This window comes from Lutra lutra, chromosome 16, assembly GCF_902655055.1.
Source record: "Lutra lutra chromosome 16, mLutLut1.2, whole genome shotgun sequence".
Classification (NCBI taxonomy): domain Eukaryota; kingdom Metazoa; phylum Chordata; class Mammalia; order Carnivora; family Mustelidae; genus Lutra; species Lutra lutra.
In genome coordinates, this window is record NC_062293.1 from 42178145 (window position 1) to 42204054 (window position 25910).

A 25910-nucleotide genomic window follows, 5' to 3' on the forward strand; every position below is an offset into this window, starting at 1 on the left:
GACTGAGCCACCCAGGTGCCCCAAGAATTAAATAATTTATGGAAAAGAAAGCAAGATGAGAAACACCAAAGTTAAAGACCTAGAGTAGCCCCACCAATAGCTAGATTCAAAATCCACCATCCCAGTACCAGGATCTGAGCATCCCAGCACAGTCACTGAGATTCAGTATGTGAAGAAAGCATAAGCTGTGTTTCCCAAATTCTGCCCTAGGGAACCCTTACCCCAGGAGATGCTATGCCAAATAAAGTTTCCATAGTTAAACAGGTTTGAGAGATAGTACATACTCCAGGTCCTGCCTAAGGGTTTACTACACTCCTTAGCAAATTTTAAGTTTGAGAAGTTTTTCAGTAAAGAGATCTGCCTCTCTTTATTTAACTCAGTGCTTCTTCAATTTATGTAATCCCAGAACCCTTTCATCCTTTTTAGGTGCCATGGAATCAGTGTTCAGCGGAACAGACTTTGGGAAATACTGTTCTGGCATCTCCACCCTCGCCTGACTCAGACCAGGTTCATCTGCAGATCACCAGCCTGCCAGCTGGAGCCACCCACTCGGCCGGCAGTGCCAATAAGGCCAGCAGCACGTGGCCAGGGCTCGTGGAGCAGAGCTCACACTCCCGCTCCCTGCCGGGCCCTCAGGCTGCCTCTCTGACCCCCAGACCCTGGAGCCAGCTGCTAGTCCAGCCCTCAGCTGACCTCCCTTGACTCGATCCCCCGCCTTCAGAGGCCTCCTACCTCCCCACCGCTTCCTGGGGCCAAGTGCGTGTGCCTGCTCCCCACCAGAGAGGACACGCCGGAGAGCAAGCTTGGGGGACAAGCCTGGCTGCTTGGGAGGGGACTCCCCCGCCGCCGCCCCACTGAGGCAGCCCTTGAGCAGAGCCGGATGCTGGGGAACCGGCCTGTGTTCGAGCAGAGGCATCCGACAGCTTGCAGGACGAAGACACAAACAGCTCCCAAGCTCCAAACGCCTTCACAAACTTCCAGCGTGTGAAAGAACCCACCTGTCTCTCCAGCACCCCACCCACCAGGTGACACCCGCAGCAGCCGCCTCCGCCCCCAACAGCCAAAGTCATGCGACTGCTATCAGCCTTTGCCCAGCAGCCCGTAAGGACGGGGGCAGCATCCCCGGTACATTCTGTCCAGCTCGAAGCCCAGGACATAGGTCGAGAAACAGTAAGGACCATGAAAGTCCCAGGAGGGGTGGGGTGGGGATGTGTGGTGTGTGAAATCAGGGGAGCCATCTACTTCCTCATGAGATGTGCTTCTCCAAGCCAAGCATCAATTTTTTTTAAGGACCAGGATTAATAATGTCCATGACTAAGGACCCTGTGCACCTGCTGGTATCTAAAACAATACTAATGGGTCCATGTGAGTCTGCGTGAGCAGGGGGGTAAGTCAAGAACACAGGAAGAAGCCAAAAGGGAAGGGTTCTGTTAGCACTGCCTTTAAAAGGTCCGTGTTTCCCATGATTGATAATTAACTTCAGCATCAATGAACTGCTTGCCTTTCCTGCCTCCGTGCCCCCACCCATGGATCCCCCCTCCATGAAATTTATAGCCCCTCTCTTGGATTGCTACAGTCTACAGCAAGTGTAGGACCAAAACAACAACTAGAGGGCAAAGCAATTAACCATTTCCCCAGGCTGAAGTTCTAGCCTCTTATTGTCTTGATAATTTACTCTGCAAAGTGGCAGGCACCTTGGCTCAGAGTCACTTTCCAAATCTATTTAAAAGTCCCTGAATTCTGCTGAGTCTGATTTCATTCTATGAACAGGACAAAAAAAAACAATAAGGTCTTCAACACTTCATTGTTTTGTGTTAAATATCACCCGTGATACTTATTTAAAAGCCTGTAATTATAATACAACTTGCTTTTCCTGCAAAGCTTCCATTTCCTGGTATACTAGGAGACAGAATTAGTGGTTTTATTGTTTTAGTGCATCTCTGGAGCAGTGGACCAAAGATTATATCATGGGGTGTCATCCCTCCTCCACCACATCTTATTTCCACAGAGATCCTGCAGCCCTCAGACCCAGCCTCATGGTTCTTGTGGAAAAGTTGTGGGGGTTCTGAGCTTTCAGGGAAAATACAAGAAATGGGAATGTCAAGACTGAAAGGAGACCAAAATTATATCACAATCTGTCCAATTCTGAACCAGTGATATTGTCTACTCTGACCTCTCCTCGCCCCCAAATTCATTTTCTCATGCTTCCTATTCACGGAACGGCTCCACCATCCGCTACTGGCTCAAGCCATTAACATGGCGGTCATTTGGGACTTACCTATTTCCCTCACCATTATCCCTGTGCCAGATCCACCCAGTCTCCTAAGTTCTAAGACCCATCAGGACTCCTCCTCTTTCTTCTCCAGCCTACCACTACCACCTTTGTTAAAACCACCATCACTTCCCCTGGTTTAACAAGAGGCTCCTACACAGTCTCCCTGCCTCCAGGCTTGCTCCTTTCTCTCTATTCTCCACACTAGAGCCAGGATGATCTTTTAAGATCAAAAACAAAATAGATCATATCACTGCTCTGCTTAAAATTCCCCAGAGGGGCACCTGGGTGGCTCAGTGGGTTAAAGCCTGTGCCTTCAGCTCGGGTCATGATCCCGGGGTCCTGGGATTGATCCCGGGGTCCTGGGATGGAGCCCCACATTGGGCTCTCTGCTCAGCAGGAAGCCTGCTTCCTCCTCTCTCTCTCTCTCTCTCTCTCTCTGCCTGCCTCTCTGCCTACTCTCTCTCTGTCAAATAAATAAAATCTTAAAAAAACGAAACAAAAAAACCTCCCCAGAAACTCAGGGCACCTGGGTGGCTCAGTCAGTTAACCATCTGCCTTTCACTCAGGTCATGATCCCAGAGTCCTGGGATCTAGCCCTGCATCATGTCCCCGCTCAGCGGGGAGCTTGCTCCTCCCTTTGTCTCTATCCCCTACGCCCGGGGTTTGTGCTCTCTCTCTTTCTCAAATAAATAAATAAAATTAAAAACAAAACAAAACAAAAAACACCTCAGAAACTACTTGTGTTCACCAGGACAAAATTCAAACCCTGATCTTGGTATATAATACCCTTCACGTTGGCATCCAGGCCCCCTCTCCAGCGTCCCTTCTCGTATCCCTTCTCTTATCAAATATTAAACTATTGCGGTTCTCAGAACACACCATGCCTTTCCATGCCTCTAGCCTTTGCACATACTGTTTTCACATTCTGGACCAAGTTTCCAACTTTCTCCTGGCTAAAGTCCATTCCATTTTCCAAGATTCAACTCATGCATATCTTCCTCTGGAAAACTTGCTGGAGAGGTAAAAAGTCCATCTTCCCTTCCTACTCTTCCCAAGGGTTAGCATAAAATCATGCTGTTTTGCTGTTGTTGTTTCTTATCCGTCTGGTATGCGGCACAAAATGAGGCAGATCTCCAAGCAACTCCTGACACACAGCATTCTTCTTTCCTTTCCTCTTCCCTAACAGGGCCCCCACTTTGTTCTGGGACTCACTCTCTCCCAAGAAGCTCCAAGTCTCAGGTAAAGCTGACTACATCTGATTGGTCCAATGGCAAGTGCGCTTCCTTTCACAAGAATTGAGTCAAGAATGTCATGTGACCCAGTTCTGGCCAATGAGATAGATGTTTCTTGAAAGCAACAAGAGGTGCGAGATGCTCTTGCTCCTTCTTCCACATCAGGTGTATATTTGGTGTCAGGGTCCTTTTGGCAGTCTGGTGAATTCTATGGACCCCTTCTTAGAATGATATTTTTAAATACATCAAATAAACTACATGCAAACAATTATAATGTAACATAACTATTAAAATACTAAAACAACAAATTTATGATATAATAATATATGCAATACTTTATTAACATATTCAATATCAAGTTCTAGTGGCAGGTCTAATAACTACTATAGTTTCAAATTAAGCATAAAGTATATTCATGATATATTCTTGAAAATACATATGATTTCTATTGGTGGAAACCCACACTGCCCTTCTACTACTATAGTTTGTTACCTACATTCATAATTGAAGGAAATAACAAATATTAGTTAGAGTTTGGTGATGTGATTCTTTTTCCCATTCAGGTTCATGGATCCCTGAGCGTATCCATGGAGCTCAGAAAAGAACCCCTGCTCTGGACTTTGTACTCTGTGGTTGTGATGGCAGGAGCCACTGCAGCCATTTTGCTAACAACCTAAGGATGAACTAGTATGGAGGTTAGCATAGCAAAAAGATGAAAAGAAACTAACTCCTTGATGCTGATGCTGAGTCTCTAAACCAACCAACCAACCAACCAACCAACCCCAGAGCCCATGGACTTCATTTATGAAAAATAATAAAATTACTGTTCAAGCCCATTTGAGCCAGGGTTTCAATCTCTTTAGCTAATTTACAAGAGAAAAAAATGTTTAACTTAATATCAGAGTCACGGTCATAGGACAGAACAAATGCAACATCTACACTGAGTTTCCAGTCAAAGCAAGAAGCTCCTCTCCTGACTAAAATCCATGTATTTTATTTTTTAATTTTAATTCCAGTGTAGTTAACATAGACTAAAACCAATTTAAACCATCCTGCTATGTTCACAGTGCAGGACAGCACTGATCTCCCCGAAATCACATCAGCCCTGAGCCCTATGCCACAGAGGCTAGAGAAGCACCTGTCCCACAGCACCATTTTGCAAAGCGTATTGGATGGAGGTGAAGCCTTGCACAGAGACCAATCAACAAGAACGTTTTTCCTAACTCCTGCACGTTGAGCACGCCTGAAAGCCCTAACAAGGGTTCTGAACTTAAAAGCTGACATTCTAAAGACTATACTTTCAGGGATCATTTCTATATTTCATTACTAGAGAAGTTTCTCTGAACGTGTAGAGTACCTGAAACCACAAAGAAGAGATGCAGTGTCCCTTCCTGCGTGTGAAGCTGGCTCTGGGCGTGGCTTCTGCAGCTGGGCCCTTTGTCCTTAATGATGTTTTTTTTCCTCCTTTGGGGGAGTAGGAGGGAAGGGACGCCATCTGAGTGGGGTTTTTGGGGGGGGGGGCTGACACTCCATCACCCACAGGGAGGGGTGAGAACAATGTGGGACACCCAAAAGAGCAATGTTATTCAAACTATCAGTCCCTAGAAAAGATGGACCTTGAGCACTTGTCAGAAACACCTTGAATACACATTAGGAACATGGGAGAGAGATGTCAGGGCCCTGTCCCCACAGGTTCTGATTCAATAGGTTGGCAGTGGACCCCAAAATTTGCATTCTCAAAATGTCTGGGGTTATCCTGATGCTGGGGACCACACTTTGAGAAGCACTAGCCTACAACCTCTCCAACAGCCCTGAATTATTTCCTCACCCACATGGCAAATGATAACACTTAGGGAAGAGGAACTGGCCTTAAAAATTCATCAGATATTAACATTCAGAGACACCAATCTAGTTTTCTTTACCAAATGTGGTTTGAACCAGGATTGTGGTTTGATACTATCTTTGGTGGTGGAGTGCTGGATAAGTATAGGTATACATAAGTATATCATATATCCTTATAATGAAATCAATTATGGTAAAAACAAAGGTAATAAATACTCAGAACACCTCACTTTCCAATTATTTGATTACATTTTATTATCATCTATGCTCTTAAGATTATTTACACCTAGTCTGTGTGGCAGAAATACTACAGATAATGTCATGCTATTTTACATCTCTTTCCAAATCCACATGCCGTGACTTAAAGATGGAAGATTGAAATCAGCCATGGTGAGAGTATTTACATCACGAAAATTGTTGATTGCATAGACTTAAAGAAAATGACAGAGAAACATCAATAATGCAGATTCGATTTAAATGCACATTGTATCTATAATTATTACATTGTGACTGGCACAGAAAACTCAGGAAATGTTCTCCCAGAGCTCAAAAACCACTACCTGATTCAGCAAAGAAGTCACTATGTCATTAGTGAACAAATGAAGGTCCAGTAGACATCTTTGTTGTTTCTCTTCTGCCTTACTCCTTAACAGAAAGGAGCATATCAACCCATACTCACATTGGAATTATACTCACTTATTTTGTGACATGAGCACCTTCTTTGCTGAATGGGATAGTAATCAAGTATTTATTCATAGTCTGATTTTGTCAAATCATGGTTGAATTGCAACCATAGCTTGGCTATGGACACAGGAGTTCAACAAAGGTCAAGCATCCTGAGAATCATCATGACAACCAACTGCCCATTTGGAATTTACAGTACTGCACTGTATTTGTAAATGGTGTGCTACATTCCTTTTCTATCTATAAAATTTATAAAATTTTATAATAAACATATACAAATTATGTAAAGTTTATAATAAACATATTTTTCCTGGAGAGCTGGTTTTTTAATATTTACCAGCACCCTTTTTTGATCATCTTTGACTCCTGAATGGGGTGGGTCCTTGCTTATCATTAAGGTTATGATTCTGGTGCCCAGAGTAAGCAAAATGGGGTAGCAACTCCCTTAGAGAACTCTTTCACCAGACTGATTTCTTTTGAATGTGCTGCCTCTAACAATAGTATCTTCCATCCTTGATGAACTTATCCTTGAGTGAGGACACTGGTGCTTTCATCTTCATAGGCATAGCTTGGTGCACTTGCCCATCACAGGGGAGATGCCCTGAAAGTAACAAAACTCACAGACCCAGGGCCACACCCAGCCTTCCAGTACTTGTCTTTTCCTACAGGTGTATCATGACACACGGTAGACAACTCCCTGGGGAGTCCTTCCAGGAGAAAAGGACTGGGAAAAGGAGCTTCCATCCTCCTCAAAGGTCCAGGGCAGCTGGTTAGCATGCTAAGGGGGGTTGCGGGGGGGAGAGTCCAGACTGGGGGCAGGGAAAGGGGGGACTGCCACAGAAACAGGGCATTCCTTGCAATGGTGACTACTGTGCAACATGAGGCCTTGAGCTCCGCGGGAGCAGAGGTTCTTTCCAGAGCTGTGGAGGTGATGTCAGACTGGATGGAAGTCCAGTTCACCCACACCCTCGAGAACTCCCAGATATGCTACCAAGGGGAGGCCTAGTCCTACAGTTAGTAAGGTGGGACTACCCAGCCGCCACCTTCCAGTTCCACTGCTCAAGAGATCTCATTTGTACCTCATTTGTCAAGCCTCATTTTGCAGACAAGAAAGTCCATCTCAGGAGGGAGATGACTCAACCAAAGGAGTCACATGGCGAGTCGGAGTCCAATGCTATGAATGTGTCTGTTTTGCCCAGTCTCTGCTTAAGGCAAGAATTCTCCTTGAAATAAGCAGGGGAAGCATCAACAACTTGCACAGAAACACGGAGGGCCAGCTGGCCTGTCTGTAACTCAGCATTTGTGCCTCTCCCAGACCATTTACAGATTCTGGGAAAGAGAGTGCAGGGTGAGGTGGCTCCAGGGGCATGGTGCCCACGGCTGTTCCACAAGGGCCAAGCCCTCCCCACCTTGGCTCATCAACCACCTGTTCCATGTGGGTTGGTTTGGCAGCCCAATAGGGTGCAGTTCCTATAGGCAGGGAACGTGATGTCCACGGGCTTTGGGGTCAGAACTGGGTTCCAATATTGCTGTTGCCATTTACTAGCTGAGACATTGGGCAGGTCCATCAAAGGGGAAAAAAGTAAAGGAACAAAATGTACTGAAGTCTTGTATAAATAGGATCTTTATGATTGTAAGTGGTTGAATCCCAATTCAAACAGGATTAAGCAAAAAAGATAATTTACTGATTCAGCAATCCCACTAATCCTGGAACAGGTTTCGTTGGCTTCAGACGTGGCTGGACCCAGGGAAATATCTTCAGGACCCACATTCACTCTCTCTGCCTCTGGAGTCCCCATTCTCTGGGCTCCATTATCGCACAGGCTCTTTACTCAGAATAGGAAAAGGACTGCCCAACCTCTAGTCATACATACTGCCGGACTCATACTAAGCAGAAAGGAGTATACTTTTCTTAAAAATGCTCACAAGAATCCAAGGAGTCACTTGGATTGGACCGATCTGAGTCACATGCTGTACCTCTGAGTCAATGATGGTAGTGAGGTATACTCAGAGCACTGATAAGGCCAAGCTTGGGTCGCACGCTCCTTCCTAAGCCAATGACTTCCTCCGCAGGAGGCGGGGATGAAGCCCGGCGCAGGCCGGGAAAAGTTTTCCCAACCAGGACATCTCTCTGAAAGCAAGGGGAGTGGACTCTGGAGAGCCGAGGAGATGTGGTCAAAGGCTTGCTCTGCCTACCCTCTGCCAGGCCTTTCGTTCACTATTTTCATCAAGCTCTTACAACAATGTAATTTAGCCTTTCAGCTCTACACTTTCCTCTTTTGCAATGAGAATAATAGTATTTAATAAGAATAGCTACCGCTTGCTTAGTGGCCCAGGCACTGGGCTAACTGTTTTATATATTCCAACCCAATTATTTATGTCTTAAGATTATTGTTAGATTGGGCACCTGGGTGGCTCAGTTGGTTAAGCAGCTGCCTTGGGCTTGGGTCATGGTCCTGGAGTCCCGGGATCAGTCCTGCGTTGGGCTCCCTGCTGGGCAGGGAGTCAGCTGCTCTCTCTGATCCTCCCCCATTCTTGTGCTTTCTCTTACTCTCAAATGAATAAAAATCTTAAAAGTAAAAATTGTTGTTAGATTAAAGTCGATGACATAGAAGGTCCTAGGCATTGTACCTGGATGGAATAGGTGCTAAATGCTTAAATGTATTTTTATTTGTATCAGCCACTCACCTACTACCCTATTAAACATCTAACTGGTACGTATTGCAAAAGTTGCATTCATGAATGAAAGTATGGATTATTTCTGTGTTTAATTATTTATATTCTACATAGTTGCACAAAGGATGTGGTATAACACACAGGATACATTCAGCAATATAGTGCAATATATAGAGGAAAACAAAATCAGAACCAACAGACTATGTGGATTAGAACAACAAGGTAAGTGGAAAAGTAAAATGCATTCATGGAGACCATGAAATTAGTTTTCAAATTTGGCTCTGAGTTTCCTGGTAAACAAAGAGAAAAGGGAAACCCCAGTACTTGGCAGTTCTATAGTTCAAGAGTGTGGGGGGTGGGGGACGGAATATCATTCCTCAGGGAAAAGAATTCAATGCACTGGATTTTAAGATAAAGGAATTATGGTCAGGGGTGGGGCAGGTCCAGGGACAGTTATCGATAGATCCTGTCCAGGGACACAGGTGTCAGCTCCAGCACAGAAAGTAATCGGCAAGGCAGTATTTCACCTTTTGTGGGGCAAATGCCTGCAGTACTTTTGATAACAGGATGAGATGCCACTTTTGGTCTCTGATAAGAACTCCATCTCTGGAGGCACAGGGCTTCCTACGGCCTTGGAAGGACTTCCCTCTGACAAGAGAGTCCACATTTAGAGAGGAAGTAGAAGCCTTGTCTCTAGGAAGAGGCTGACCCTGAGGTCCTGAGCTCCCTCCTCACAGCCCAGAAAATGTTCTCCAGGAAGCTTTTGGAGGAGAAATCAAGGGGTTCTCACCTAGCATCTCTCCTAGACAGGGCACCTCCTTTTGACTCCAAGCCTCTGGCCTGCAGCTGGGAGAGAGTTAATTGTGGTGACCCAAATCTGCAGTCCCATTTTCAGCATGCTGAAAATGACTTTTTAATCCTGGCTTTCAAGGCTTGCCTGGGGAACCATCTGCTGCACCCTCCCCCACCCCGGGCACATGGGATTACTCCCACCTGCCCCGCCTCACTTGCTTCTGTGGGGACTCATTCTGCTCCTGCCCATCCAGATAATAATAATTCGGAGGATGACAGTTTCATTTGTGGGGTGGGAAGAGAGCCTAGATTTTCAAACAACAAAAATCAAGGTCTTCCATCCCAGATTAAATAGAAAGCAATTGGAAAGGTCAGAATCCGTAAACGATATGCAGATCTAGGATAATCAGACCTCCCAGCCTCTGGGATGCAGGGCCATCTGCTGCAAGCTTCTGGGGCTGGGCAGTGTGGAGCTTGGGGTTTTTCCTGGGCTCCAGTGGGTTACAAATGTGGGTGATGCACCCATGACTCCGGGTTCATTCCACCCAAGGAAACAGCTGAAATCCCCGAACTCCCATTGGACAAGAGCCAGAGATTAGGGACTGATTTGTGTAGACCACCTACTGTATTCCTCAAGCTACACCCTTAAGGACTTCACTAATCAGCAGAGGACAGAGATGGGTCAACAAAGTGGACCCAGTATGAAGTGTGACGTGTGCTAGGAAAAGGGGTCTCTGGGAGCACAGAGAGCACCCATCCCAAATCTGGCTTGGGTGGAGTTGAAGCTAAGCTTTAAGGAATAGGAGTGCACCAGATGGACAAGGTGAGACAGGATGTCCCAGGGAAAGGGAATAGCATGGTCAGACGTCTGGGAGGGGATGGTGTTTCTGAGGGAAGGTGCAGGGAAAGAGTTCTTATCCGCATGGCTGATGGAAGCCTTGACTGCTTGGGTACCACGTCTATAAAGGATAAGCCAGCAATAATTTTTGAAATTTTAAATACATATCCTTTCACACAGAAATTCCACTTCCGAGAATTTATCTTGCAGACACACTCCCACCTGTGCAAAGGGACGTATTTAACAAGGTTATTCAATAGCGAAACATTTGGAGTGATCTAAATGCCCACCAACAGGAGGCTGGTTAAGTGAATTCTAGTAGAGCCTTATGAAGAGTACTCCACAATGGAAGAAAGGACGAAGTAGTTCTTTATGTTTGGTATGAAATGATCTCCAAGAGTATTGTTAGGTGATAAGAAAAGAGGGATCAACACCTCCAAGGTGTAGACCTTGCTTGAGTTTTTGTTTGAACAAAGCAGCATCTGTTAAAAAGGGGGAGAGAGAGAAGAAGGTGGGGGGACCATCAGGGAAATCTGAATGCTGACTGGATAGCTTATGAGATATTTTTTTACATGTGATAGATATTGTGGTTATATTTTTAAGTCTTTTTCTAGCGATATATACCGAATTATTTATAGATGAAATTATATGTATGTCTGGGATTGGTTTTAAAATAATCAGGAGGGGGTCAGTTGGTTAAGTTGATTAACTCTTGGTTTCAGCTCAGGTCATGGTCTCAGGGTCCTGGGATCGAGCCCCACATAGGGCTCAGTGCTGAGGGGGGAGTCTGCTCAAGGATTCTCTCTCTCCCTCTGCCCCTTTCCCTGCTCATGCTCTCACTCACTCATTCTCTCTCTCTAAAATAAATAAATAAACCTTTTAAAAAAATAATCAGGGTTAGGGCTGGGGGCGTCAATGAAATAAGATCCGTCATATGTGATAACTGTTGAAGTGGGCCAATGGGTGTATGGGGATTCACACTATTTTCTCCACTTTTGCATATGTGTGGGGTTTTTTCTATAATAAAAAGTTTTTAGAAAGCAAGAAGCAGAGTAGTGTAGTTAATATGCTGCCACTTAAAGAGAGCAGACCCTCATATATATATATATATATATATATATATATATATACACACACACACACATACACACACACACACACACATACACACACACACAGATGTGTATTTATTGAATGAATGAATATCTTCCTGGAACTATCAGACTATTTGGGGGGAAAATTAGCTTAAAAGTAATTATGGTATAGTCTGAAACATGTGAGGATATGAAGAAGGAAATGAATAACCATAAACTGGGAGAGGGGGTAGTTGGGGAAGATTTCTCAAGAAGAGATGACATCTGGGCTTCAGCCCAAAAGACGCCCAGCAGCTTGCCAGATGCAGAGTGTGAGGCGTCACACGTTCTGAATTGAGGGAAAAGCAGGAGCAAAGGCAGGAAACTTGAAAGAATGTAGCATGTTTAACTAAAAATATTACTTAAGTTTAAAAATTTCCAAAATCAATACCGCGCTGTTGTCTTATCTATAGAGATTTAACAATAGCTCTTCAATTAAAAAAGATGTATGCGCCCACAAAAAGAAAAAAAAAGAGCAGAAACAATAGACTTGCCTCTTTGCTCATATGTGTGTCATAAGTCCCCGGAAGAAACAGATGCAGCTGGTAAAATCAGTCCCCTCCAGGAAGGTGGATGCGGGCTGGAGGACTGGGCAGGAAGGAGAATTTTCAGTTTTCTTTTCTGCATCTTTTGAATTTTTTTTTAAACATAAGACTATTTTATTTATTTATTTCCCAAAGCCCTACCCACAACATGGGGCTTGAACTCATGACCCCGAGACCAAGAGTCATGTGCTCTACTGATTGAACCAGCCAGGCACCTTGCTTCTTTTGAGTTTTGAGTCAAGTGAATGCATTACCTATGCTTTTAAGTTGATTTTTTAAAAAAATATATAAGATTTGGAATCAGAATTACCTGTCTAGCTTGAGCAAGTCACTCAGCCTCTACCTCTATGAACCTGTTTTCCATCTGTGAGATGGGGACGATAACACTAGGATCTTCGTTGTGGGATTAAATGAAATAATATACTAAATGAAATAATGTAAAATGAAATAATGTAATAAATGAAATTCTGCATGGAGAGCACTGTCTGAACACCAGCTACCATAAGTGGCAAGGCCAGGACTCAACCCGTGACAATCTGACTGATTCCACAGCCGGTGTGCTTTCCAATCTGAAAGTTAATCACCCAATCAAGTTCAAGAGGTTCCCCAGGTTGAAGATGGGAATGGGATCAGTCTGAAGCTTAGATGCTATGGCCTCATGGGTCTTTATTATCCATGATCAGCTCTGCCAGGAACCATGTGCCGGGGCTCATCATCAGCACTCCAATGTTTTCAATGGTCTTGTCTCTCCTCGGAAGGATCACTGAAGGTCAAATGGACGAAAGGTGTAGTCTTGTCTATACAACCACTATCAAATCTTACTCTCTGAGAGAAGTAGTTCTTCCCAGAGCTGCTCAGAGACCGCTGGTTCCAACAGCAGAGAACCCTGGCCGGAAAGTTACAAAGTTTGAGACCCAGGGTTGGGAGTTGAGGTTTGTCTTTATTCAAAAAACATATTACCTAGGGGTGCCTGGGTGGCTTAGTGGGTTAAAGCCTCTGCCTTTGGCTCAGGTCATGATCTCCGGGTCCTGGGATCAAGCCCTACATCGGGCTCTCTGCTCGGCGGGGAGCCTGCTTCCCTCTCTCTCTCTGCCTGCCTCTCTGCCTACTTGTGATCTCTCTCTCTGTGTCAAATAAATAATTAAATCTAATATATATATATATATATATATCCTAAATCATATACCTTAAGTTCACCAGGCCTCAGTTTTCTCATCTGCAAAATGGGAATAAAAATGTCTGCCCTAGTTACCTTTTGGGGTTGACAGGAATAGTTAATGCAACGATATGTGTGATATTACATCTTCTAACTCAGATTCGAGACTATTAAGATCTTTTCCAATCCACTTTACCCACGCATATTCTTTGGTCCACAGAGATAGAACTTCTAAAAATGTGATCAAAGGTAAGTTGAAAATGCTGACCTTCCATTAGCAAGTCAAAGCTGTCACTTTGAAGTTCCCTAAACTGTCCTCCTCTCCTCTGTCAAAAAGATTACAACACACACAGGTGGGTGGGAAGGATCTTGTGCCCCATAAATACATGTAGGCGATATCCATCTATTTCAAATGTCTGTCCTTGGTGAGAGCTGCAGCTGTCTTGATGTGGCTAAATGAAGTAGGGAAAAATCAGAAAAATGCAAATGAGATTCTTATTTTAGGCAAATCAATCTCAGCAATGCTCATATCTGATCAAGCTTATCTTTAGGACAATCATTAGGATAATGGATTAATGCAAAAGTTTATTTTTGCCCTGTCTGTTCTCAGCTCTTAAGATTCTTCAAATCAGGGCGCCTGGGTGGCTCAGTGGGTTAAGCCGCTGCCTTCGGCTCAGGTCATGATCTCAGAGTCCTGGGATCGAGCCCCGCATCGGGTTCTCTGCTCAGCGGGGAGCCTGCTTCCCTCTCTCTCTCTCTGCCTGCCTCTCTGTCTACCTGTGGTCTCTCTCTGTCAAATAAATAAATAAAATCTTAAAAAAAAAAAAGATTCTTCAAATCACATCTTGACTCTGCCAGACCCCCCCCCCACCAAAACCCCTTACAAGTCAGTTTGGTGACAGTGCCCCCAACATTAATGGTGGAGGGGACCCTGGCGATCACAGGGTCCAGCTCACCCCAAGGTCACCAGCACCACACTGCTCCCACCCCTCCTCACTGACATGAGCCAACTGCAGCCACCCTTGGACTGCAGGTTTTCCCATGGGGAGCCCCAGAAAGAGGATGAGGAAGCCATTTAGGACTTTTTTTTTTCATGAGGTCTTTGAGGGACAGTGCAGTGAGGAGGTTAGGGGCATGAGCTTGGAAATGGCGTCCTGGTTGAATCCCAGCTCTCTCACTTACCTGCAGCGTGAAAATGCGGATAATAATGACATCTGTTTCATAGGGTTGCAGCGTGATCTAAATGAGAATCACATGTGTAAAGAGCTTTGTGACATGTCTGACATGGGGTAAAAATGAGAACTACTAGACTGCCTGTGCGGCTCAGTCATTAGGCATCTACCTTTGGTTCGTGTCATGATTCCCAGGTCCTGGGATCATGCCCTGCATCAGACTGCCTGCTCAGCAGGAAGCCTGCTTCTCCCTCTCCCACTCCCCCTGCTTGTGTTCCCTCTCTTGCTGTGTCTCTGTCAAATAAATAAATAAAATATTTAAAAAAGCAAAATGAGAACTACGGAACCATTCATATACATCAGCACTGTCCCACATCCTTTATGTGCACTTTTGCCTTATAGCATAGGTGGTATTAGTCCCCTCTTAAAAAAAAAAAAAAAAGAGGAGGAAGCCAAGGACCCTGAGAGGTCGAGGTACACAACAGAGAGGCCAAGTTAAGATTTGAAGCCATGGCTCCAGAGCCCAAGCTCTTGCTCCCACTTTTCAGCTACTGCCCACCCACTTTTTGAACTGGCAAAGATGGAGAAAGGGTCTCCCTGCCCAGCACAGAAGCTGGACTTGTCCTGAACCTTTCCAGAAGTCTATATAATGAGAAAAAGGCACCCTGTCAAGAAGGGAGAGGCACGTAAAGGAGATGTTAGAGGTGACACAGTGCTTTCCCAATGCAATACTGAGAGAGAGGCAGAGGCATCCCATTGGCAGGCGGCCACCTTCTGGTGTGGAAAGGCCATAACCCAGCTGGAGCCCCCAGTACCCCTGTCTTGAGCCTGAAGCTTTGGCTAAGGTTCTCTCTCCCCTGTGTGGTGGGAAGGGGGCTGGAGAAACTTGGTAGGTCTCTGCTGAGATGAAAGTCAAGGCACACTCCCAACGCCTTTTTCATTTCAAGCATTAGATCACTTTGAACCAGAGCCACAGTGGAACTGGAAGGTGGGAGTCAGACCGGGGAAAATGGTATTTGGAAATATCCTCCCTCTGAGTCCAAAAATGTCTGGCTATGGAAAAGCCCAGATTCTTAGGAACAGCATAATGATTGAGACTAAGGACTCAGAACTCAGGCCTATTTCAGATCCAACATTTACACAGATCTGTGACCTTGGGACATGGTCTTTAACCTGAGGTCTTGGTTTTCTCATCTGTAAAGTGGGGCTAACAATACCTTCTCATAGGGTTTTGAGGATTAAATAAGAGAATTTGTACAGAGCCTAGATAGGGTCTGACACAGAACAAGTGGCTAATAAGTAGTAACTAGTTTTTGTTATATGTGGTGGTTTTAAATCTCTGGAAGACAAAAATACTGAAACAAAACAAATACAGCAGGAGGTGGGGGAAAGAGAGGCAAACCAAGAAACAGACTCTTAAATATAGGGAACAAACTGAGGGTTGCTGGAGGGGAGGCGGGATGGGGCGGATGGGGGAAACGGGTGATGGGCATTAAGGAGGGCCCTTGTGATGAGAACCGGGTGTTGTATGTAAGTGATGAATCACTAAATTTTACACCTGAAACTAATATTACACTTGCATGTTAACTAGCCAGAATTTAAATGAAAATTTGGAGTACAGGGAAAAAATAAAAACCAGTTGTCGGGGGCATGTCGGTACATAGGTATAAACATGCATTTATACGCGGTTTCCCGGATAGGTCACTGAAAAACCAGCACCTGCTTGAATCAAAATGGGAAACATTCTACCTACTCCTCAGTCCAGTGGGGTGTGTGCCAGACAGTGATTATTACCCCCATTTTAGAGATCAGGAATCTAAGGGACTCAGCATGATCTAGGAAGCTTGCTCAAGGATTCAAGGCTAATCCAATGTCCCTTCTAGCCTTTTCTTAACCTTCCTCAGAATTTATTCCCACCCTTCCCTCCCACGCAAATTCTTTTTCAAACAAAAGGATTATGGATTCCCCCAAATAGGGTCTGGTTATGGGGAGAAGACACGTAAGAAGAGGGGAGAGGAAAAGGAAAGCAAAGGATAAGAGAGTGAGGTGAAGGGAGGGGCAATGTCTTTGTTACTGAGACCAGGTCCCTTCTTTCAAGGCCAAGAGCAACACCCACCCGCCCTGGGTGCCCCGCCCCCCAGCCTTGTGTCTGCCCCCTCCCAAGGGCTTACGGAGATGCCCCTAACGTCCCCGTGCCCCCCCACCCCCCCGCCACACACACACACACAAACACACACACACACACACACACAGCGGGGTCCCTGTGAGGGGCTCTAGGCTCCTGGGAGCCTGAAGTGCTTTTGAGGGCCTCTGCCCCACCCTGCTGCTGGCTCCCTGCGGCTGCCTGCCTCCGGGGCTGTGAGGGCTTGTGGTACAGCTGAGATTCCAGAAGGAAAGGAGCAGCTCTCTGACGATGAAAGCAGAGGTGAAGATTCTGCAGAAAAGAGACCAGCGTGAGGATTATATGAGGTAAGGTGCGCAGAGAGGGCCCAACGCAGAGCCTGGCACACAGTAGGACTGCAGACCGAGGATGGTCCTCCTGCCCACCCCCCCCAAGGAGCTCCCGGAGGCCTCCACCTGCTAAAGCTGCGTTTCAATTTGTCTCATACTCAGGCTTCACTCCATTACGCAGGGAAATTTGGCTTCATTGATATGAAGGGGCTAATTACTACATGAAACATAATTACAAGACAGGAAATGGATTTATAGACACTCTCAGTGGGAGGGGGAGCCGCCTCAGCGGCTGGGGCTGCTTCTGGGTTCCTACAGGGCTGAGAGCTGCCCAGAGCGCACCCCCCCCGCCCCCCACCCCCGCCCCCGCTCTGCTTCTGGCCGTGAGAGTTCTCGCTTTGCAGAGAACTGTGTTTCTAAGAAGGGTCGGCAGTACCACAGATTTCAGGAACTCAAATCCAGTTTTCCCTCTGCATTTGTTCCACAGTTGGCGATGTGTTCCCGCAGGATCCCGCGACGTAATAAGCATCATATTTAAAAATGGAGTTAGTCTTAATGGCATCACTTAAAGAGAAAAATGACAGGAGATGATAGATCTTAAAACTAGCAAAAAGGAGAAGGCCACGTAGAAAATATAGGGCAGCCGTGGCTGCTTTTCTCTGGGCGTTGAAAGAGCCCAAGAGAGAGCCGTATGTGCAGTGGGTTGCCTGAGAAATATGCTCTTTTCAAGTTCTTTATGGTTTAGTTTTTTTTGGCTCTAAAATAATATATCTTAATTTATACGTGCATACACACACCCGTGTGCAAATATAAACAGACAATAAACACAAGTCAAAGGGTCCATCTTTCTTGATAATCAGATAGACAAATTAATTGACACTAATATTTATGGAGCACACTCTGCCAAGCCCTGAGCTTCGTGTACATTGATTGTCCATTTCCACAAGGGCCCCACATGAGGATTCAATCACCCCTAATTTACAGCTAAGGAACTGAGACTTATGGGAATGCTGGTCCAGGGTGCCCAAGATCATACAGGTAAGTGCCTGAGTGGGGATTTGCTCTCAGCATGTCTGAATCCAGAGCCTGGATTCTCAGGAAAAATGAGAGAGTCTCCCCAATTAGCAATGACATATTTTCAAGAATCTCAAGACTTAACTCTCTCTGAGATCTCAAGCCTTTGACCCTTGATCACCTATCTTGAGGAAAGAATCTTAAACACGAAACAGGTTTAATGCACAAAGATTGTCTTGGCAGACTGACTTACCTGTAACAGGGAAGAAATTGGAAGGTAATTGATCAACAACAGGGGAAAGGTTATATAAATATGGCACATCCATAAAATGGAGTATTATTTACCCACTAAACCTGTTATTTATAAAGGGTTTATAACAACATAGGGAAATGTTTATGTTATATAGAATTTTAAAAAGCGAGATTCAAAATATATATGCATTGCAGTCTCTACAAGAAAGAGATATGCAAAGGAAGACACACCAAATGTTAGTTGGGGTTTTTAAAAGCATAATCATGACTATGAGAAACAATTTTCTGTCTTTTGTGATAGCCCTTCATTGTTTGTATTCTTAACAGCCTTTCCCAGGCTCTACCCACAATTGTAAGGCCTTTATGGTGAGATCTTGCTTATCTTTCCTCACAGATGTCTGTTTAAAAGAACCACCATCATCATAATTTATTATTCCCATAACTGTAAGTTTTCACACAATGGGCTTCCCTTAAGCAGAAGATATTTGTGCCAAAGTTACCTCCGTTCTCCTGGCTAATGACATCAGGTCCAGAGTAAGGGACTTTTAGACCAGAGAGGGGGCTGTCTCAGAGGGCAGAGCTGCAGGTACCCATGAGTATCCCCCACATCCGAATGGTCACTGATTCATTCATTCATTCATGCAGTCAACAAACCTTCACTGGATGCCTACCATGTGTCAGGCACCATACTAGGTTCTGGGAACCTGGAAATACAAAACATGTCAAAAAGTTTAAGTCATGTTTGCTTGAAGAGCATGAGGTATACATGACAAAAGAGGAGGAAGCTGAGGCCAAAATTAGTAACTGAAACTGTAGCAAGTCATTGGCTGGAGACAGAACTCAAGTCATCCAACACTTTGCATTTACTCCTTTCTTGGTTGAAGGAAAAGGGGAGCTGGGGAATGTGAAGTTCTCTTGCTGGTCTGGGATGGTGGCTTCTTTGCAATAGTAATCAGCTCAAGCCTGCAGTGGGATGAGGAAGACAGTGGCATTAGTGGCTTGTCTTCCACAGGCCAGGGCCGTGCCTAGGTACTCACAGACTGGGACACCTGAGTCCCGGTGTTCCTAAGACCGATGCCTATGGCCTCCCAGGATAGTCAGTAGGCTTGGTCTCTCTAGAAGCTCCATGCGTTTCAATCCGGGAGAACACTGCCTTCCCCCACTGTGCAGGGGTTTTCATGCTAGAGTAAAGCGACAATCACAGATTCTGCCCCCTACTCTACCACTTGCTAGCTGGGTGAACTTGGGCAAGTTATTTTTTTCTGTGATTCAGGGTGCCCAGGATTGGGGTTGTGGCCAAAAGCCACAGCACCATTTGAGGACTACTTAGCCTGCCTGTTAGTTCCAGGGCTTTTCCCCAGGCCTACTGAATTGGATTTCCACAGAGGGGCTTAGAATCTGTATGTTTAATGACCATCCCAACTGGTCCTTATGACCTCATCCATCGTAAGTGTTCAATAAATGGTAGCTTTATAGGGTTGTAATTTTCTTATCAATATCTATCATCAGTTTAACAATGATGTCACTATTTCCTTCAGGAACAATGAAGGAGTTCAGTGTTTTACATTTACATTTACATTTGGTTCAGTGTTTTACACTTACATTTACAAAGAAAAAAGATTTTTCTTTTTTTTTTTTTTAAGATTTTATTTGTTTATTTGACAGAGAGAGACACAGCAAGAGAGGGAACACAAGCAGGGGGAGTGGGAGAGGAAGAAGCAGGCTTCCCACAGAGCAGGGAAGCCCCATGCAGGGCTCAATCCCAGGACCCTGGGATCGTGACCTGAGCCGAAGGCAGACACTCACCGATTGAGCCACCCAGGCACCCATGAGATTTTCTTTAAACAGCAATCTTACCCAAAGGTGAATTAAGGTCTCCAAATCCAGATACAGAAAATGATGATCTGTAAATGGCAAATGAGCACTTTTTCTGCTTCTATCTACTTATGCTTCAAGCACTTTAGCGCCTGATCTTATATGGACATTATCACATCAAGTAATCTGTAGGGCCTGGTATATAATATTTCATCTTCAGAATTACATTAAATTCACAGATGCAACTTCAACACTTGCATAATTTTCAAAATGTAGCAGACTCAGGAACATAACCCTTGCGTGCTTTGGGAAGTGGTCGTATATGTTATTACTCAGTTTATTCATCCTTTTAAATCTTTACACCCAAGCATGATCAATCATGGCTATCCTTTATTATTATGGACTTTCTGCAGTCTTTTCTACAAATATTTTAATATCCTTCCTGAAACACCCCTTCTCTTCTAATATTATCTTGTTTTCCAACTTGTTAGACTGATACTTTCTTCTCTGTGTAAAGTTGCTGACATCAATGAGGTGTGAATTCACTCTCCTGGGTTTTGTTCCTGTATGAATTCTCTGGAGAACCATGAGTCATGACTTTTAGATGAAAACCTTTGCCTATTTTTGCTCATTGATTTCTTAGAATAAACTGTCTATATGAGCTTCTTATGTCACATGAGGGTTGAGCTGTATCTGGAAACGTAACTCATGTTCAGTAGATCTCAGGACTTTTTCTTATGAATTCTCCTTAAGTTTCAATTCCCTTTTGAGGTGGTCGCTTGGCATCTCCAGTGACCTTTTATTCATGCCTTTGTTTTTCAGGAAGAGGCTCACCAAATTGCCCTCCACAACCCTGCTTCGGAAAACCCTGCTGGTCTCTACCACTTGCCGAGACCCCAGCATAAACACTCAAGGCAGGACCTCCAGTTTGGTTTCCTTCCAGGAATAATAGCAATAGCAACTATTCATGGACATTCTGCTAAAAGCTTTACCTGCGTTATCCCATTTAATCTTCAAAATAAAATTTCAAAGTGGTATAATCTCTATTTTGAATAATTAGTTCAGAGTGGTTAAACAACTCGTTCAAGTTCACAGAGCTAGTAAGTTGCAGAGGCTGGTCCTTCAGACGCCAATGGCAGTGATTCCAATCTCTGCAGTGCTACCTAAAATCCCTCTCACTTTTGATCCTGTCCCTTGTGACCTGCTGGGAGCCCCAACCTTGCCAAGACAAAGTCCACAGTCTTTAAAACCTGAAGTCCAAGGTTGGCACTTAAGGCCTTGCCCGGCCCAGCTGGACTTGCACCACAGAGAAGCTTTATTCTCCAGTCTCTGTCCTCCTCCACGGCCATTCTCTGAGGGATGAGATCATGATGAAATTACTTCCTGCTGCTCCAGGCACTCTCTTGCAACTCCAGTGTCCTCAACACACTCCAGTCTCCCCATTCTAATTATCACCAGGCTGAGTGGACCCTTGGAGAAGCCTCAAGGCAGAAGAGAACTAAATTAAAAGCCCAGGTGGCAAAGATGCTATATTATCTTTCTGTATAAGAAATTATCCCTGAAGGTTAGAAGTTTAAAACATTTATAATCTCACAGTCCCCATTGGCTAGGAATCTGGATGTAGCTTAGCTAGGTGCCTCTGGTTCTCTCATGAGGTTACTTACAGTCAAGCTGTTGGCCAGGGATGTAGTCTCATCTGAAGGCTCAACTGGAACCAAAGGTTCAATTCCAAGCTCACTAACATGCTTATTGGACTAAGGATGTCAATTCCTTGCCATGCCATGTGAACCCCTCCGTAGGACTATTTACACATGGCAGCTTACATGCTCCAACACAAGTGAGCTAAGGGAGAGAGCAGGAAAGAGTCCATCTAAGGTGCAAGCCACAATCTTTTTTATAACCTAATCTCAAAATGTTCTGTCACTTTTGCTGAGTTCTATTTGCTCGAAGTATTTCACTAGTCACTCAAAGGGAGGGGATTACACAAGGGTACAGATACCAGGAGATGGATATCACTGGGGGCCAACTTAGAGGTATACTAGACAGCATTAGTGGAACTAATTCTTTGCCACCATCAGCTCCCCAAAAAAACATACACACTAATTTTGTTCCTCTCTCCCTGAATTTTAATTTCTTCTCTAAACAATAGCTTTTATAATCTCTTCTGCTTGACTTTTGGAGTCCCCTACCAACAGGATAGTATAACACTTGACACCTGTCAAGGTTAGCGCCTTCTAGATACTGGGTCAAACATCTCAAACTTGAAAGATGTAGAAACTGAGGCTTTGAGAGATGAAATAACTTGCCCAAGACCACATAGCTAGTAAAGAGCAGGTGTGTGGTTTAAAAATAAAACCATCTGGGCACTGGGTGACTCAGTGGGTTAAGCCACTGCCTTCGGCTCAGGTTATGATCTCAGGGTCCTGGGATCAAACCCCACATCAGGCTCTCTGCTCAGCAGGGAGCCTGCTTCCCCCTCTCTCTCTGCCTGCCTCTCTGCCTACTTGGGATCTCACTCTGTCAAATAAATAAATAAAATCTTTAAAACACACACACACACACACACACACACACACACACACACACACACACAAAACCATCTGACTCCAGAATCTTGTTCTCTTTACTATGCTGGTCCACACACACCCCTTATTTTTGTTTCTGCTGACTCTCACTTTATAGTGATTATGACTCCTATGATTTAGGAGAGGGAGAGGATACTTTAGGCAAAAGTATGTTTCATTTTAGGGATCTTCCCAACCTGCCTGTGAAAGGTAGAGGGAACATATTTGGGGGGAGCTAGATAAGTGAGTGCTTAGACTTGCAGGAAGTCCCTCAGAAGTTTTAAGTATAGTAATAAATTGAATATGGAAGGGAAGATTATCCATTGGAATCCCTTGCTCTTTCACTCCATTCCTAGGCAGATGTTGTCAGGCTAACTTCTCTTCCAGGCTCCTGAACTGTGCTCCCACAAGCTTTGATCCACTTGAGATCCCAGGGTCAATGCTAAACAAATTGCTAATTGATTGTTCCCTGTATCTCAGACACCATGCAAAGAGTTTTACCTACATTGGGTCGTTTAATTCCTACAAATATTTCTGCTGGTATGCATACATCGTCTTGAGGTGGCTCAGCTGGAAATGATCACTGTAACAAGGGCAATGTGGCTCTAGGAATGACCCCAGTATTAGCTAGATGGTTTCATTCTACTCCCTCAGGGAACACATATACCCTTGATCACAAGGCAAAAGAGAATGAATGGGTCAGGGAAAATCCATCTTGGACCTCATTCAGGCAGGCTCAGCCATACAGTGAGTTGGGACCAGCCACATACCTGGTGAGGAGCAGGCAGAAGTATGAAAAGGCAGGGGCCAAGCTGGGGAAGCTGAATCCCTAAATGCATCCTGGGATAACCACATGGCTGGATGCAAACTGAGAAGTTTGTGCTTCCCTGTGGTTTAGCTAGCATAGGCACCAAGGTTTCCCAGTTGTAGATTAGGGTGTAGCAGAAGGAATCCAAGTGAAATCAGGCTTCCTGGCTTCAGATAACTTGTACCTTCACAGCAAAAATCAGGCCAGAAGAACTTAGTATCCTTCCTTCCCATCCCAGAAAAAGAGCTTCCAAGAATGAAGTAGGGTGTTGGAACCCCAACCAAATAAGCTAAATTTAGGGAGTGTTTGAACTCCCACAGAGAGCTAGAGTTCTCTGCAGGTCCCCCAGGCAGAAGCCCAGTCATCAGAACAGTACCAGCATGGTGGGTTGGGGGTGGGAAGATGGGAAAAGAAATAAAAGGAAGGGAAACCAATGAGAGGCTCATTTTGCTAAGAATTCAAGAATCTAGGTTCCAAGCATGTTATATTCAGGTCTTCAGAAGTAAGACTAATTCCAGACCCCATTAGCCAATGGGCTGAGCCTGCAGATGGAGGGAACCCTTGACCAGAGAAAAGAATGGGGGTCTTGGCTTCCAGTTGTGACTTTGCCATTACCTGTTTTGCAACTCTGATCAGGTCACTTATCTTCTCTTATCCTTGATTTTCCTGTGAGGAATGAGCCCCTAGACTATAGACTCCATGGGGACAAGGATCTTGTCTGATGTAATCACCTCTGTACATATCAAAGACTTAGCAGAGTACTTGGCACACAGTACTAGCTTAATGAGCATTTGCATATTAATGAATTACTTAATTACACTATGTCAAAAGGTCGTGAGAATCAAACATGATAGTTGAGTATTATAAGTCACAGAGACCTAATGCTACAGAATGACATAAGGGTCTGAACATCAAACAGAGATGGACTAAAGCATGCTAACCGGCAGAATACTACTATTCTCCTTTCTCTCTGTGTCTAAAGTAAGGATCTCACCTTCAGGATGGAATGGCCTTGAATTACCTGTTGTTTACATGGTGACTTTCTTAACTTTTTTGTTTCACACCAAGTCTACTGCAACTTAACTTTCCTTCATCTCAATTATTTTATGGCCATGCTAGAATCCAAACTGTCGTTTTGGATGGATAGCACATAGGTAACTTAAGGGTCTTTGAAGCATAGTGGTAGTCTTAAGAGTGGCAGAAAACTCTGGAATTGAGGGCAGGATTAGTGATGCTATCTATTATGAAGAATCTGAAAGAACATAAGTGCCAGAAAGACAACCATTGAATTTTTTTTTCTCTTACTCTTCATTGTGAAATAAGGGTTTTTATGGGACACAGGGAAGAAATGGGAAAGATAGTGACAAAATCTTATCTACAGAATCTTTGTGAAGTCTCTTCATCAATGAGCTTGAGATATCATATCATTTATTCTTCTGTGGCCTATTGGCTTCATGGAGTTAATAAATTCCCCAAATCTCTGCAAGGTGAATTATTTCCCTAAAAAGTCCTTGTCTAAGAGAAAATGTTCCTTATACAAATAATGGAAATAAGGAACAGAAGGTTCATGGAGCAGTGTGTCTGTATGTATGACCCATAGACTACCTGCACCAGCTCACCTAAGGAACTTGTGAAAACTTAGATGCTACGTCTTCATCCCAACCCTACTGAATCAGACTCTCTGGGGAAGAAGGAGGAAGGGGAAGAAAGCTCTCCAGTACCCCCTTGGTAGGAAGGTGGGAAGAGGGTCAGGAAATACCTGTACATCATGAAGTTCCAGGCAGGTAGGATGTTATCCAAGGCAGACTAACTGGAGATGTGGGAGCATCCTTGAGACCACTAAGGGTCAAAGTAGAGATGCTGCATTTCATCTTTAAACTGCAAAAAACAAACAACAAAAACAGGAGCAGCACTGAAAGCAAGAGACTAAGCCAAAGGGTCAGGAACTTAAAGGATTCTTTCATCAGTCAAGACAGGAGCTGGTTGAGGGCTTGGCTAAATACTGATGACTGAAAGGGGCTTTTAAAATTTTTTCCAGAAAGGGATTTCTTATCTGCCATGTTGGTGTGGTTCAGGAGTAGGTCTGCCTAACCTAAAGAGTTTTCTTTAATTGTTGCACACCCAGGAGGAACGCTGTTGTGGTCCACCATTTCCCCTGCTGTCACCCTCCATGACTCTGACTCAAATTTGCGGAGATTGATAGAGCTGCCAGAGAAGACAGCCTGACTTCCGGTACATGTAGTTAAAAATAATCCTTAGGGATGCCTGGGAGGCTCAGTGGGTTAAGCCTCTGCCTTCGGCTCGGGTCATGAACTCAGGGTCCTGGGATTGAGACCCGAATCAGGCTCTCTGCTTAGCAGGGAGCCTGCTTCTCCCTCTCTCTCTGCCTGCCTCTCTGCCTACTTGTGATCTCTCTCTCTCTGTCAAATAAATAAGTAAAATCTTTAGAAATAATAATAATCTTTAGAGTCTTCTAAGCTGGCTTCTGAATATCTATGGCTCTAATTGATGGGTGATCTTCATGCTGTCATATGAATTTGAAAACTATTGTTTCCATAATGCATTGTTGCCCTGACTGCTGTCTGCCACGCCTCCCCATAGTGTCCCTGTCACGTGCTGGCCCCAGTCCCACATAATCTGTCCCCTCCAGGGGCCACAACC

At 44.6% G+C, this 25910-nt stretch overlaps 1 non-coding gene across 1 annotated transcript; it reads left to right on the forward strand.

The window, feature by feature from the left end:
- Positions 1-4795: 4795 nt before the first annotated feature.
- LOC125088299 (small nucleolar RNA U3) lies at positions 4796-5011 on the forward strand. Its single transcript, XR_007123686.1, has one exon. It is a non-coding gene; the product is annotated as a small nucleolar RNA U3 (small nucleolar RNA).
- The last annotated feature ends 20899 nt before the right edge of the window (positions 5012-25910 follow it).